The sequence below is a fragment of the Callorhinus ursinus genome, unplaced genomic scaffold (genome assembly GCF_003265705.2).
Source record: "Callorhinus ursinus isolate GAN/ISIS: 27379988/994484 unplaced genomic scaffold, GSC_fseal_2.0 scaffold63, whole genome shotgun sequence".
Taxonomy (NCBI): Eukaryota; Metazoa; Chordata; class Mammalia; order Carnivora; family Otariidae; genus Callorhinus; species Callorhinus ursinus.
The window spans coordinates 7,744,265-7,759,817 of NW_027397125.1; the positions used below are offsets into that span (position 1 = coordinate 7,744,265).

The following is a 15,553-nucleotide window of genomic DNA, read 5'->3' on the forward strand; positions in this document are numbered from 1 at the left end:
AACCACTATACTCTAAGAACATGTTTGTAAAGCATGTAACAAAGGATTACTATCCAGAAGAGAGAAAGAGCTCCTAAAAGCCAATAAATAAAAGACCCACAATATAAAAAAATAAGGAGAAGAAAAATGAATAAATAAACCACAGAAGAGAAAAACCCAAGTGGCCAAGAAACATGAAAAATGCTTGACTTCACTGCTGGTTGGAAATACACATGAAAATCACAATTTACCATTTCACACCCATTCCGGTAGAAACATTTAAGGTATTTGAAATACCAGATCGTGGTGAGGACGTCAAGTAGGGGTTGTTGGCACAGCCTAACCAGCTACCCATCATGCCTAACCTGCAAGCTAAGAATGTGTTTTACGTTTCAAAATGGCTGAAAAAAAAAATCAAAAGAAGACTGTATTTTGCGACACACAAAAATTAGTTGAAATCCAAATTTCGGCATCCCCAAGCAAAGGTTTACGAGAACACGGTCATGTTCGTTCATTTATGTAAGGTTGATGGTTGCTGTTGCGTAACAGGAGCAGAGTTGGGGAGTTATGAGAGAGACCATGTAGCTTACCAAGGCTTAAATATTTCTGGTCCCGTCCTTCACAGAAAAGGTTTGCCAACCCCTGATGCAGAGCAACCAGACTCTCAGATGTTGTTGGTGGGAGTATAAATTGGTACAGCCATGTTCGGGATTTTGCGAAAGGTGAAGGCAGCAAAGTTGTTAATGACCACCAAATGACCTTTGCTGGCCATTCTTTCCCTCACATAACCACACGGAAGTGTAGGAACAGAATGTCCCTAGCAACACTGGGCATGTTAGTAAAAACCTGGTAACAAATGCAATGTGTAGCAACAGGAACCGTGGATAAACAAGGTTTGAGACACTACAGCAAGGAGAGTAAAGGGTTTATAAGTTACTACATGGATTAAATCCCCACAAACATGTCCGCAGAGAAAAGCAAGTTGTAGGACCTTTATACCTTAAGAACCTAGGATATAATTTGTATAAAGTTTGCAGATGTGCAAAAAAACTATATGCTTTCTATAGGTAGTGAAAGTATAGAAATAAATATGAAAAAGTACTAAATGCAGGAGAGTGGTTACATCTGGAAAGGAGTACATCTGGAAGAATTCCTGGAGGATGGAGCAACTCTATTAGTGGTATTTTATTTCTTTTTTTTTTTTTAAAGATTTTACTTATTTATTTGACAGAAAGATGAGCACACAAGCAGGAAGAGAGGCAGGCAGAGGGAGAAAGAAACAGGGAGCCTGATGCGGGGCTTGATCCCAGGACCCTTGGATCATGAACCGAGCCGAAGGCAGATGCTTAACCGACTGAGCCATCTAGGCTCCCCACTGATATTTTATTTCTTAAACTAGGTTGTACCTCCACCATTGGCCACTATATTATTTTCTATGTATTTTTTGTAACTCTGAAAAATTCATAAATGCATTATTTATTCATAATAAAGAAATAATTTTAAGATTAGAAAAAAGAGTGGAAAGAATGAATCAAAAATGCCAAATCATTATATAGACATTAAAATGTTTATAGGACACTTTCATTATATAACAAAATACATATGATATATGAGAGTAATTAAAAGAAAAAGAGTAGCTTACTAATTTTTTTTTCTCATAATAGTGACTCCACTTTGTTAAACATATTTAGAGAAAAACTTGTAAGGAAACATGAATTCTATTTATAGTGGTTGCATCTGGGTAGTGGATTGAAGGTAGGTTTTTTTTTTTTTCTCTCCTTTTAAAAATTTTAGTATATTGGGTGCCTGGGTGGCTCAGTCGGTTAAGCATCCAAGTCTTGATTTCAGCTCAGATCATGATCTTAGGGTCCTGAGATCAATCCCTGCCTCAGGCTCTGCACTCAGTAGGGAGTTTGCTTAAGATTGTCTCTCTCCCTCTGCCCTTCCCCTGGCTTGTGCACACACACACACACACTCTCTCTCTCAAATCAATCAATCAAAGATAAAAAATTTAGTATTTTTCAAACTTTTTATGGTAGGTTTACATTATTTTTTCAACCCTCCCAAAAGTTTTAAGTGTCTAACTGGCAACCAAGGATTATCCAATTTTCTAGGAAAATTAGAAACCTTTGTTTAACTCATTATTTACTTCACATTAGGATATTTTATATATTTGTGAGGGTAGATATTAACTTGTAGAAAGCTGATAGAAATGCCAATGAATTTGACCAGTAGAAACAAATTCGTCTAGTAAAAATGCTAATGATTTCCATCTTGTATAAAAGATACCGCCCCCCCAAATGACTGTAATATTGCCTGGTACAGCAGTAACCAGTTCTGCAACTAATTTAACAATCTTAGCCCTGTATCTTCCTTTCAATGACTATAAATACTTAGGTCTCTCCCATAATCTTTTAAACTGGTTTTACCATCCTTCCAGTTTCCTCAATAAATTAAAAAAATCTTTGACACATATTCATTGTACATTTATTTGCGATAAACATGCTTTAATTTTGGAAAAATTACACTTGGACATCAGCCTTCAGTGTTTCTGACAATGACATATATGATTGCTAGCTTTCCAAGTCTAGCCCATATTAGTATATAATGCCACTAAAATATACTTCCAATAGAAAAATATCAGTCATTAATGTTGATTTCAGTTAAGCAAAAAACAACTGGGGTTTGAAAAGGAGGAGGAGGAGAATGGAAATTCTGAAAACCAATTTCAATGCCTTTCCAAGCTCCTGTAGTTTCTTTAAGAGTAAACAAGAGTATGTCCCTGTTACAGGAATAGCATTTTTTCGCACACATTAAATAGGATTTTTTCTTCCTTTCAAATGGAACTGAGGGATATTTTCTTGAGGACTCTGGGAAGACAAAGAGAAACAGAGAAGAAGAAAGGTGATTTAAGAGATACAGGTATCAGGGACAAATAGACTATTGAAAGTGTAAGCAAGGAAGGTGATAATAGAAATACATGCAGGATTTTAGATCAGTTTATCATGCCAGATACCAGAAGAAATGACAAATCCAAGATAATTTGGTCACTGTCCAGTGTTAAGAGGGTAGGAAAGGGAAAGCAACCTTAATTTAGGTGGGTAAGTCAATATCCAGTAGTGATTTTTTTTCAGATTTTGTTTATTTACTTGAGGGGGGAGGGACAGAGAGAGAGGGAGAGAATCTTAAGCCGATTCCGCACTGATTGTGGAGCCCAATGCAGGGCTTGATCCCACAACCCCAAGATCATGACCTGAGCCAAAACCAAGAGTCAGATGCTCAGCCATCCAGGTGCCCCTCCAGTAGTGATTTTTTTGGTTTTTCATACGTTTGGCAAATTTTCAAGCTAAGTGTTTGTAATTTAGAGAATGAGTAAAATACACACTCACAGTATAGATAAAAATAAAAATATTAAAAATGACATTTTCTGTTTTTTCTAGGTATAAAATAATTTCCCTGGTTTTATAAAGCATTTTCATTGTTAAGTACTGGAAAATTAAAAAACAACAACAAAAACAGAAAAAAGAAAACAAATAGCAACAATTATCCTTGCCATCCCTCAGGTTCCTAATCTATGAAAAGGGGAGAAGACTTCAAAAGAGAATTGTCAGGGGCGCCTGGGTGGCTCAGTTGGTTAAGCGACTGCCTTTGGCTCAGATCATGATCCTGGAGTCCCGGGATCAAGTCCCGCATCGGGCTCCCTGCTCAGTGGGGAGTCTGCTTCTCCCTCTGACCCTCTTCCCTCTCGTGCTCTCTGGCTCTCATTCTCTCTCTCTCAAATAAATAAATAAAATCTTTAAAAAAAAAAAAGAATTGTCAGGATTACATGAAACATCTAATACGCATCTGGCACATCAGAGATGACAAATAAATGTTAGTTTTCTTTGTTATAACTGGGTGGTTCTCAGCTGGGAATGATTTTGCCCCTAGGGGACATTTAGCAATGTTGAGGGACATTTTTGATTGCCACACTGGGATGGGTGGGTGGTTTACTGGCATCTAGTGAGTAGATGCCAAGGACGCTGCTAAGCATCTTATAATGCACAGGCCAGTCTCCCACAACAAAGAATTTTCCAGCTCAATATGTCAATAGTGCTGAGGTTGAGAAATCTGAAGGTGCCCTTTATATCAATGCTATCAATGTGAAATTCAAATCATATCTACATCTACTCCAGGTCATCTCAATGTGGGATAGAGGGTTGGAGAGGCAAAGGGCAGGGACAGGGGAAGCCGAGCTCTGTCAATTGGGAACATTTCAGAGGCAGCCCCTGGGAGCTCAGCCACGTGCCTGGTTATGCTGTGATTTTTTTTCCGGAGAAGCCAGTAATCTAATCTAATCTAATCTAATCTAATCTAATCTAATCTAATCGAGACCAAGAGCTACCTTAGTGTCAGATTTTGGATGGAAGGACCAGAGGTTTCTGCAGTCCCTACTGGCATTCACACCACTAATCCTTTGCTTTAGCTTGTTTCCAATTCCCTTCTACCAACACCCCCAGCACCCCCAAGTTGTCTTTGCTAAACTGTGAAAAAGGCTTCATGAAATTGACATTAGAACTAGAGAACTCCCAGAGTGCTACTTTTATAACTAAAGAAGCATGCTCACCAATCTGCCAAGAGAAGGGCTCTCTGTATTGCTACATTTGTATTCAGAATTGTTATTATCTGTCTACATAAACAGAAGGCAGGGAGGAGAGCTTCAATAGTACTGAATCCTCAATTTGAGGCAAGAGTCCCATTTGTTGTTTTAAACTTAACACAGCAGCAGACCTTTCTGGATGGGGGGGGGGGTGGCCAGAGTATAAATATGTTATGTTGCCAAGAAACAAAAAACAAAACAAAACAAAAAAGGCAAAATTTTGGAGATTACATATTTCGAGTGGCCACTCTAGACTTCAAAGGCCAGACTGTTTATCTAACGGCAAGGATTGTGAAAAACAAAAACAAAAAAAAACTCCCTTGATCACACCCCAGTGTAGACCTCCTGCCATCAACAGTGTCGTCTTTGATTACAAAAGGCCACACGATTTGTGTACAAATATGGATAATCATGGCGTGCATTAGCCAGACAGTGAATCATAACAGCAAAACAAAACTCTTAACGTGTGTGTACTCTCTAAACCTCCCATGTGTTTTTGGTAAATAACAGCCAGACACATTACTTTTCTCAAGAAATAAAATTAGGAAACAATTCCAAATGCTATAGAGAAAACAAACAAACAAAAAACCCAAAATGAAAATAGTCACATTTATAATTGAATTTTCTTTCCACCTAACTGATATTGTTGTCACTAAGTTTATTTATTTTTTTTATTTCATGTGACAACAAATTCCAACAAATTTCTACTGGTTATTGATTCAGAGGAACATGAGAAAGAACAAAGCAATTTTTCCCCACATCTGTACTATTTGACCCAAATGGTCGTGCTGTTCAATTTCTTTCCGCACGTTTTATTCCCGTAAATAGTCCGTTATCAACCGTGGCCCTAATTCATCTAGCTGCGGAGGAGGGGAGGATCTTCATTTAAATCAGAGCCACTCCAATAAAGAAAGCTCCCCTCTTTTTATTTCGAAAAAATCTAGCAGTGGATGGAACTCAGCTAGCTTCTTGTCCTTCCCTCCTTGATAAAAGAGCTGCCCCCCCCTTTTTTTTTTTAACATATTATGCACTTTATCATTAGTTAAGAACTTATATTGGCCAAACAACTTCCCTTCTGAGACAATGTACTAATTTCAAACATATCATAACTGACCAACTACAAGAGCTGAAAGGAACTCTCTTCTCCACCGTTTGTCTTCCCTCATTATTGGCTAAGATAGACTTGAAAATATCCTTGAGATCTGTTATTAATAAAGAGCCACAGTAATTTTAACCTACATCAAAACTGCTACTTCAGACTATTCTAGGACAAACAAAAGGAGGAGAGGGTGCTTTGGGGGCTCCTTTGACCTTTTTATTCCCTCATGGATCTCTTCTACTGTAACTTTGACCCCAAAAGGCATAGTTCATAATTTTTTTGGTACTTGCAACCTGCATTTAACATAATAAAACTCTCTTTCCTTACCATTAAATGTCTTTCCAGAGTGATCTATAGAATAAACTGCTGGTGACTTACTGAATGAACCTATGTAATTCAATGTGTTGTGTTTAATGTTTCAATATTTTCCTTTAAAACAATTGCCACTGAATTATGCAATATGAGGTATGTGCTGGGGATTAAGGAGGTTACCTCAAGTGCTGGGTTTGCACTGTGTTTTTGAGATACCCCTGCCCCCAACATACACACATCCCATTTCTTAATCCTCTTCTCCCAGCCCTGCTCTATTCTGCCATCTTAAGGGTTTTCCTCCTGAAATTTTCACTTCTCACCTGCGTTGAGGGAGTAATTATCCCCTACTCCTGGATTACCTGCCCTCAGTTTCTCTGAGGTGGACCTAAATATTTGAGGTCTTTGAGTTCCAGGCTCTTGCATGTAGTGCCAACAAGACACCTCCCCATGAACTTCCAATAGGATTCTCAAATATACTTGCCTCCAAAGGAACTACTTATTCTTCCCCCACCCAACACCCCAGTCCTGCACACTGTAGTGAATAGCACCACTGTCCTCCTGTGGCCAGACCAAAAACTCACTGGCAAGAGCCAATCTTTGTCACCTCTCTTATGACCTGCTTAGCAATAGCCCCTAACTCACTTCACGATTACTGTCCCATCTCCACAGATAGCCTTAGTTGTCTCTTCTTTTTCTTTTTATTTTTTTTAAAGATTTTAATTTATTTATTGAGAGAGAGAGAGAATGGTAGAGAGAGAGCACGAGAGGGAAGAAGGTCAGAGGGAGAGGCAGACTCCCCGCTGAGCAGGGAGCCCGATGCGGGACTCGATTCCAGGGACTCCAGGATCACGACCTGAGCCGAAGGCAGTCGCTTAACCAACCGAGCCACCCAGGCACCCAGCTGTCTCTTCTTTTTAAAGATTTTATTCATTTATTTATATGAGAGGGACAAGCAAGGGCTCGTGAGTGGCGGGGCGGGAGGAGCAGAGGGAGAGGGACAAGCAGACTCTGCACTGAGCAGGGAGCCTGACGCGGGGCTCGATCCGACAACCCTGAGATCATGACCTGAGCCCAAATCAAGAGTTGGATGCTTAACTGACTGAGCCACCCAGGTGCCCCCCCAAAGTTGTCTTTTTTAAAGGATGAATTTGTTTTGATCACTCCGCTGCTTAAAATCTTCTAATGGTTTCTCCCAGTGCAGCTGAAATAAGCACAGAGTGCAGGGCTGGTGAAAACTGGCTCCTGGCCACATTTCTGACCTCACCTCCCCTCACGCTGCCCGTCGGCGCCACAGCGGAAGCCACACCGGCCTTCCTGATGTCCCCAGACTGCACCACATGCATTCCGGTGTCAGGGATCTGCATTTGCTCTTCTATCCAGTTGGAATGCTTTCCCTGGAGACCCACACATGGCTGCCTCCTTCTTATATCATTCAGGTAAATCCATCTCCTCAGAGAAGCCCTGATCTCTGGGACCAAGGTGGAACTACTCTCTGTCACAGGACCCTGTTCGATTTTCTCTACAGCTTATAGCAATCGTTGAAGGTACCCAAGGTACTGATTTCTAGATCATACTTGCCTCTCCATTAGAATGAGTATAGAACATCTGGCTTGTCCACCATGCTAGTTTCAGCTTTATTACGGCCACCATGAACATGCTCTCTTTCTGCTTTCAGAAGAGGATGGTCTGGTCCGCTATCTAGTAAAACCTGGAAGCACATTCAATAAAGTGGAAAGGACACTAGACTGAGAGGTAGTAGAACGGAGTGAGTTCCAACTCTGCTGCCATTAACTAACTGGTTAAGTGACTTGATATGCCTGAAGCCTCAGAAGCTTCCAATGAAAAGAGAGGTTGTTCAACTTGTCACTCCAAAGAGAGACTAATGACTTAGTCTAGTCCTACCACTAACAGTTCTAAAATTGTTATTCCGTTAAATACGCTGGAGGAAAGAGACTTTATACAATAGTCTCAATTAGTTAGAGCTTCCAGTTATAATCTCTAGGAGATTCACAACTAATTTAGGTAAAAAAAAAAAAAATTGGCCAAAATAATTGGCATTTGCTTGGTTAATCAAATTTTCACCTAATTCTTACTCAAACTAAACCTTGATGACATAGTGACTCCTAGAAGGAGCATATCTGATATCTCGCTGCATTTGCAAGTTGATCATATAATATAGACCTAAATAAAGTCTGCCAAACATTCTAAGTATTAAATAGTGAATATGATTTTTAGGACTTATTTGTCTAATCTTTAAAATTCCAGCTTTAGTCAAGTATAATTGACATAGAAAATTGTAGGATATTTAAAGTGAGCATCATGCTGGTTTGATATATACATGTATGTTGTGAAAGGCTCGCTCCCGTCTAGTTAATTAACATATTCATCATCTCGCGTGGTATCTTTTTGTAGGGAGTGCGGGAACACCTCGTGTTGTCATTTGTACTCATCATGTTATACCTGAGATTGTCAGAGCTTACTCATCCTATAGCTAAAAGTCTGGACCCTTTTATCATCTTCTCCCTATTTCTCCCTACCACCTAGCCCCAGCATCCACTTTCCTAATCTACAATGAGCTTCTAAGTTTTAAAAACATGAATTTATAAATTTAGTACAACAGAATAAAATTAAGTAGATAAAGAAAATAGATTTAAAAATAGATCGAGGGGAAACAATGAGTTAGGGATACAGAAAAGCACACAGGACTGCTAAAAATAACATCATGAGCTCAAATGGAATGGTTCTTACCATGTGATTTAATTTTACTAATCTCCGATGAAGTAGTGAAATAAGTTGATTTTTCTAGATGTAAATTTAGTGTAAATCACAAAAACGGAGACGTTTACTCCCTAATTTCTACTACAAACACAGACCCATCTTTAAAGCTTATATCTCCCCCACACCACTATTTTTATTATGGGATGATTTAGGAGTACCAACTCTAAGAAAAAAATATATTCCCAACCACATTCTTAAAACAATGGCGGCAGGTTTCATCATTTGCTTTTATGAGAATAAAAACTTGAGACTCTTGCTCTTATTTTTTGAGGAATTTTGGAATATATTACACGTGGGACCCTTATTCATGTTTTAAAAGGAGATTAACAACTTCTTAGTGCTTTATTTGGGGGGACCTTTTTCCTGAGCATTTATGATTCTTTTTTGTAGCACAATTGTGCATCTACATCAATAGCATTTATTCCTACCTGGCCCAGAATACACACATTCAATCTGAGTTCATCGTGTACCACAACTGAGTGAAGAAAGGATAAGGGAAAAAGGCATAAAAATAAAATTCTCACAAGTGAAGGACAGAGCGTGAAGGAGAAAAGTGGGAAATACATCTATGGATCTGTACTCCTAACTACTTTCACTGTGTTCATTCCTCAGGTTGGCAGTTCTCGAAGTGTGGCCTGAGGACCCAGAGACCATTTCAGAAGATCTTTGAGGTCAAAACGATTCTCTGAGTATCAGATGAAAAACTGGAGATATCCCAAAAATAAACATGAAGTTTTAAAATTGTCTCCTTATTCTCTACCTATCCGATGAAATCATATGCTACAAATTTCCAAATAAGCCCTGCAGCTTGTTTCACCCTTTATAGTGAGTGATTCCTTTCATTGAGCCCCAAATATATGTCAATGTAAGTAGTCTCTTCAGGATAAATGTCTCGCTATTCTGTACTGGTCTCTGATGGTGACAGAATATATTGTCTGTTTCAGAGGTCCCCGCCTTTGATGATGAGCACTACGATCTGATAAGCAGAACTCCCTAATGTATGTGTAGATCGACTATATAAGTGCATCTTAAGGGGCACCTGGGTGACTCAGTTGGTTAAGCGTCTGACTTTGGCCCTGGTCATGATCCCAGGGTCCTGGGATGGAGCCCCACGTCAGGCGCTCTGCTTCTCCCTCTGCCCTTCCCCCTGCTTGTACTCTCACTTGTGCACATGCTCTCTCTCTCAAATGAATAAATAAAAAAATCTTTGAAAAAATAAGTGCACCTTAAGTATAAAGATACTTAAGTATAATGTGGTTAATCTGTCAATTATGATGCATACGATACATAAGTGGTTAAATCGGGCAAACACCACCGCTTGCTTGAAACCAGTGGTTCTCAGCTCTGTTGCAAAGTGGAACCCCTGGGGAGCTTTAAGTTCTACCAATGCCTGAATCCAGCCCCCCGAGATTCTGACTTAATTGGTCTGGGATGCAGCTTGGGCATGTGGAGTTTTAAAAGCTCCCTAGATGATTCTAATGTGCAGCCAAGATAGAAAACTATTGCATTACAGCTGTGTAAATTCTCCTCTTCTCTCTGCAGGTTTCATCATTGTTCCCTGTTTGGTTTTTGTGCCTTGAATTCTTGTAGCTCTCGAATTCATACCCTGAAACCTAGCCCTTGATGTTGCCATGATACACCCTGTCTCCCGGTGTCTTGGATCCTTCCAGAGAACTGGCGGCAGAGTCTAATCACTCCACAGGCAGCTTTTTCCTATCCAGTCTAACTTTCTATCTGCTACTAGCATTTGGCACTTCTGACCTGTCCTCAATTAGCATTCTGTATTCAGCCAGGCCTTTGACACAAGTTCCCTTGGCCCGAAAATCTGAAACCAGACGTGTTGGTCCACACTCAGTCCCAGCTCCAGAAGCCCTAGCGTGCTGAACCCTGGCCATTCATGAGACGAAGTTATCAGATACAGTCTTAAACTTCTGCCCTTAGCAGAGCACAGGCATGAATGTGGTCATTAAAAACACTGCTGGTGCAATTTAGTATTTCCAGATGTGCATATTTCCACAAGATAGTATTTAAGTACATCTGATATTGTTGGAGGCTGAAGAAATGAATCAAAAGAGAATTATGTTGTTTTTATTATGAACATGTAATGAATACACTTACAAAAAAATAAATTCTTCATATAATAGGCATGTTTTTTGGGGTCACTTGTCTTGGACCCTGAAATCCGCAGGTGCTTTGGAACAACATAAGAACATATTTCAAGGTTTTATCCAAAACAAAATAAACAAATCACGAATGTTCTGGAATATAATTTTTTAATATTATGGAAGTTGGACTTATTAGCCTTCAAGGAAGGGTTGTCCAAGGAAATGCTTTTAAAAATCATTATTTTCTACTTGCTGAATTAATGTGGAGCATTAATAAAAATTTGAAGCATATCTCATGGTTAGAGGCATAAGCTGCCATATTCCAAAGAAAAATGAGGATGTCTTAAAGTAGAACCTCCTCCAAGTGAGCTGTGATTATTAAGATCAAATGGGATCTTGTTTATTTTCAGTTTTTAATGTAATACAGTCAGAGGGCGCAACAGTACTGATGGAGTCTGAGGAAGGAGGAGTTGCATGTCTTCCTTCATCTGCTCCTTTTGCCTGGACTGAATCTTCTGCTCTTGGCTTTTCGTGCATAAACTACCAAAAACGAGCATAGTTGGGTCAACATCAAATTGCACTTTGGATAACCAAGACGCCACAGAGTTACCTTGGAACATGATTGTGAATTCAAAGCTCTGTTTGCTCTGGGGAAGGGCTTTACATGACCAATTACTTATTTTGGATTTCCACATTTAACTCAAGGTGGCTATGATGAGAGGATCATGTTTCATTCATTCCTAAACTAACCATTTGATCCATTTTTTCCTTTCCTCTACTGATTTTTTTTCCTTTCCATTTCAGTATACTAAGCTCAGGTTACTTGCAGGGGCTCCTATCTTCTGTTATCCATTTATTTTGAAAATAAAAGGCAGAAGAGACTAGCACAGGAGTTAGGACAGTAGGACTCAGCATCCCAAAGAACTAGACGGGGGTCTTGACTCTTCTGCTTAATAGCTGTGTGTTCTAGGGCAAGTGATTTTCCTCCACAGGCCCCAGGTTTTGCAACTAACAGTGCAGACCCTCTAGACTAGCCATATAATTTGTAGGGTGCAGTGCAAGATGGAAATGTGGTGCCTTTTGCCCAAGATTATTAAGAATTTCAGGATGGCACTGGCAGAACATTAACCCAAAGTCAGGGCCCTTCTAAAGCACAGGTCACTATATCACTGTGACTATGTCACAGGTCATCATGCCTGGAAAGACTGACTGTACATCTTCCATGAGGCTAGTGTCAGGAACACATGAGACAACATACATAAAATGCTAAGCCCAGTGTCTGGCACACATAAGTTTCCAATAAATATAAACCATTTTTTAAGTATTATCTCCGTTGCTCTGAATGCTACATTACTCACTTCCCAATTGGTTTATTTCTCCTTGAATATTTCTAGATCACTACCACCCATTCATTGTCTGTGATGGCAGTGAGAGCAAAATTTCTGCTGTGGGATGGACCCCTCTCCTCACCTCGGACTCCCTGGGCTGACTTCCACCCACATTTTAAGACCCAATTCGAGCTTCTCTTCCTTTCAGAAGCCTTCCCTGATCTTCCCAGGGTGAGAGGCTCCCTTCATTGTCCATTCATTGCATATTCCTCTGTCATAGCACCAATCACTCTGTAAATGCAAATAGTTACCTAATATCCCTCCCTTCCCTAAAGTCTGTAGCACCTCATGAGCAAAAATTGTGTGCACTCCTCTTAGTATCATTGTGATCTAACACACAGATGGTGCCTAATAAACACTTGGTGCATGAATAAATGAATGACCTATTAAATCTCCATAAGCTAAAAGTATTAGCCAAGATTCATTTAACTCCCTTGCCGTACCTTCACTCTTATGCTCAATGAGATGTTTAAAATAGGATTTTTCCCTTTCTTTGTATATGGTATATTGTATATTCCTTACGTTGTACCATTGTGCTTAATGTTCTGTTGTATATCAGCCAGGCTGTTAATGGCTATAAATGACTTTAGGATTGAGATAACTAGGTTTTTACTTTCTCATTTTGATATGATCAAAGACCTGTAATCATATTGTAATGCCTTAAAACGTGCCTGAAGGAAACTCACTACTATTATTTCTGGATAGGAAAATAAAAGGGTAGGAAAATCTATTAGCAACATGTAGCTCCTAGCTTTCTCCTTCTTAGTTCAGTATAGTTACTGAATGTGAGTCTATCTTTTCACTGAGACATTCCAAGTAAGTGAGTTTTCTGGTTTTAAAAGTCATTCCCTTAGGTGTGCAAAAATAACGCATTTAGGTGCATTCTGATATAAATAATCTCTAATTCTATGAATTCTTTCATCGAATATATGGAATCCAAGTGCACCTTTTCTTGATGATTCAGGTTCATAATTACTGCACTATAATTCTATTAGTCCTCAAAAACTAAAAACAGCCCAAATGTTCATCAACAGTAGAGTGGACACGGTAAATTATGATCTATTCTCTAATGGATTATACAAATATCACAGAACAACCTTAGTAATGTAATAGTGAGGGGGGGGCAAAAAAGCAAGCCTCCAAAGCATATATACAAATAGTAGTAGGATTTCATAATGCAAAATCAGGCGAAACAACTCATAGAGCTTAGGGAGGCATACAGGAGTGAGAAAGATAAAATGATAAAGAAAACCAAGGAGTTTATCACCATAGAAGTCGGAAGGCAGGATAGTGGTTACCTCTAGGCAAGTGTGGTGAGTAGAAAGGATGAGGAGGCAAAGGGATGTTTCTGGGGGCTGTTGGGAAAAGTTCTATTTTGTAGACATTTTTTTGGAGGGGTTATATGGGAGTTTGCTTGCTGTCATTTGCTTATAGATAAGGTGGGGGTTTTGGCTGCAATTTTTTATATGTATTTGGTTTCTAGAATTTTTTTAGGATTTCAGGCAGTTTCGGGCAGAAAGTACAATTTTATATTTAATGCATTTATGACTGCTGTGCATATAAAAACATTAAAAGTCTATCAATCCAAAATGACTTAGCAAGCTCTGATCTCTAATGCAAAAAGATGTTTTAGAATTTATTCCTTTGATGTCATTTTGACAATTTGTCATCTACTTTGGGCTTTAGGCTCACAAATAAAGTTATTGTTTCTTTCACATTCACTCATTCTGAAATCAGAAATTAATATAACTAACATAAACTACTATTCCATTTTCTTTTTTCTTTTTATTTTTTTTAGAGAGAAAGTGCTCATGTGCACAAAAGGGGAGGGGGAGGAGCAGAGGGGGACTAGAGGAGAGAGGATCTTAAGCAGTCTCCACGCCCAGCGCAGACCATGAGATCATGACCTGAGCCAAAATCAAGAGTCAGATGCTTAACCCACTGAGCCACCCAGGTGCCCTGCTCCATTTTCTTTAGAAGAAATGAAATCATGTAGGTGGAGATACTTCACAGCCCTCAAATCATTATTTCTAATCTGCTTATTTCATCTCATCCAAGGTCATTTTGTAAAATTATGGAAATGTAGGATGTTTACATTGGACAGACATTGTTACATATATTTACAAGTAAAACAAACAACAAAATACTGACTGAGTCAGTGAACAGCAAAGATCTTTAACAGTCAACAGATACTAACCACAAAATATCTGCTCACCCACCTGCTTATTCTAAGTCATGAGGTTTCATCCCTGAAAGATGAGTCACATTCTTTCTGGGAGTCATTTGACTCATGTTAACGATTCCTGCCATTAGCTATGCTCTCTTGGAAATCAGAGTTTAGTGCACCCAAGGGACGTAAGCATCCTAGGAGGTTTCTCACTATTGACAACCCCAGCTCCCCACTCCTCCACCCCAGAATTTACAAAGATGGGGCAGAGAGCAAACACACCAAAAAACACACAACTGCCTGCTGAGTCACTGATTTGCCGTACTTCTGGTAGCTTGTGGAAGACGTTGATTCAATCTTCAAGGTGCTGTGGTATTCCTGAACGCCTGCAAAGAACTCAAACCCATGCTGGTTACATTGTCACATTTATATTCCAACTTGATCTACTCAACGAATGTGATGGGTTATGTTGGGGGCGGGGGAGGGTTTTCAGACTGTGTAGAGGCTCAAAATCAACTTCTCACAGCTGAAAAAATGTCCCAAAGCTTGCATTCAGAGCTCCTCAGCTTTACCTATGAAGGGACTGTTCTTGCTTTCCCAATTTCCTCTGTGTTCTAAGAGACACATTTCCCTCCTCACTTATTCTTTAGGAATACTGTCGTTTGTGGGATGAGGAGTGAAGAGTTTACTAATAATCTCCCGAGAAGGAAAAATATGAGCTCTCTGTTCCCCTTCGGTGCTGTCAACAGTCATTCTAGCCACAAATCAAGTAAATTAAGTAAGACAGTCATTCTTTTAGTCAAATCCTTGGTTTCTTGGCTACTGTTAGTCTACTTTAATGAAACAGCTTTTGGGGGTATTCCAAAATTTGCTAAAAATCAAATAAGAGTTGCTCGATACCTAAGTGAAAATCAACTATAATATGCACTACAAAGTTTTTCAGCCCACCAATCAATTAAGGATAGCCAATGGTTATGGAGTTCTGACTGCTCTTTTCTAGTGATTCACATGCCTTAATTCATTCAGCCTAAAAAATAACCCTATGGGTTACATACAACTATCCCCATGTTACAGATGAGAAAACAT

At 39.3% G+C, this 15,553-nt stretch overlaps 1 protein-coding gene across 7 annotated transcripts in view; it reads right to left on the reverse strand.

Moving 5' to 3' along the window:
• Window positions 1-15,553, reverse strand: part of CACNB2 (calcium voltage-gated channel auxiliary subunit beta 2) — a 391,004-nt gene that overhangs the window by 189,006 nt on the left and 186,445 nt on the right. The gene's annotated exons all lie outside the window — the stretch shown is intronic.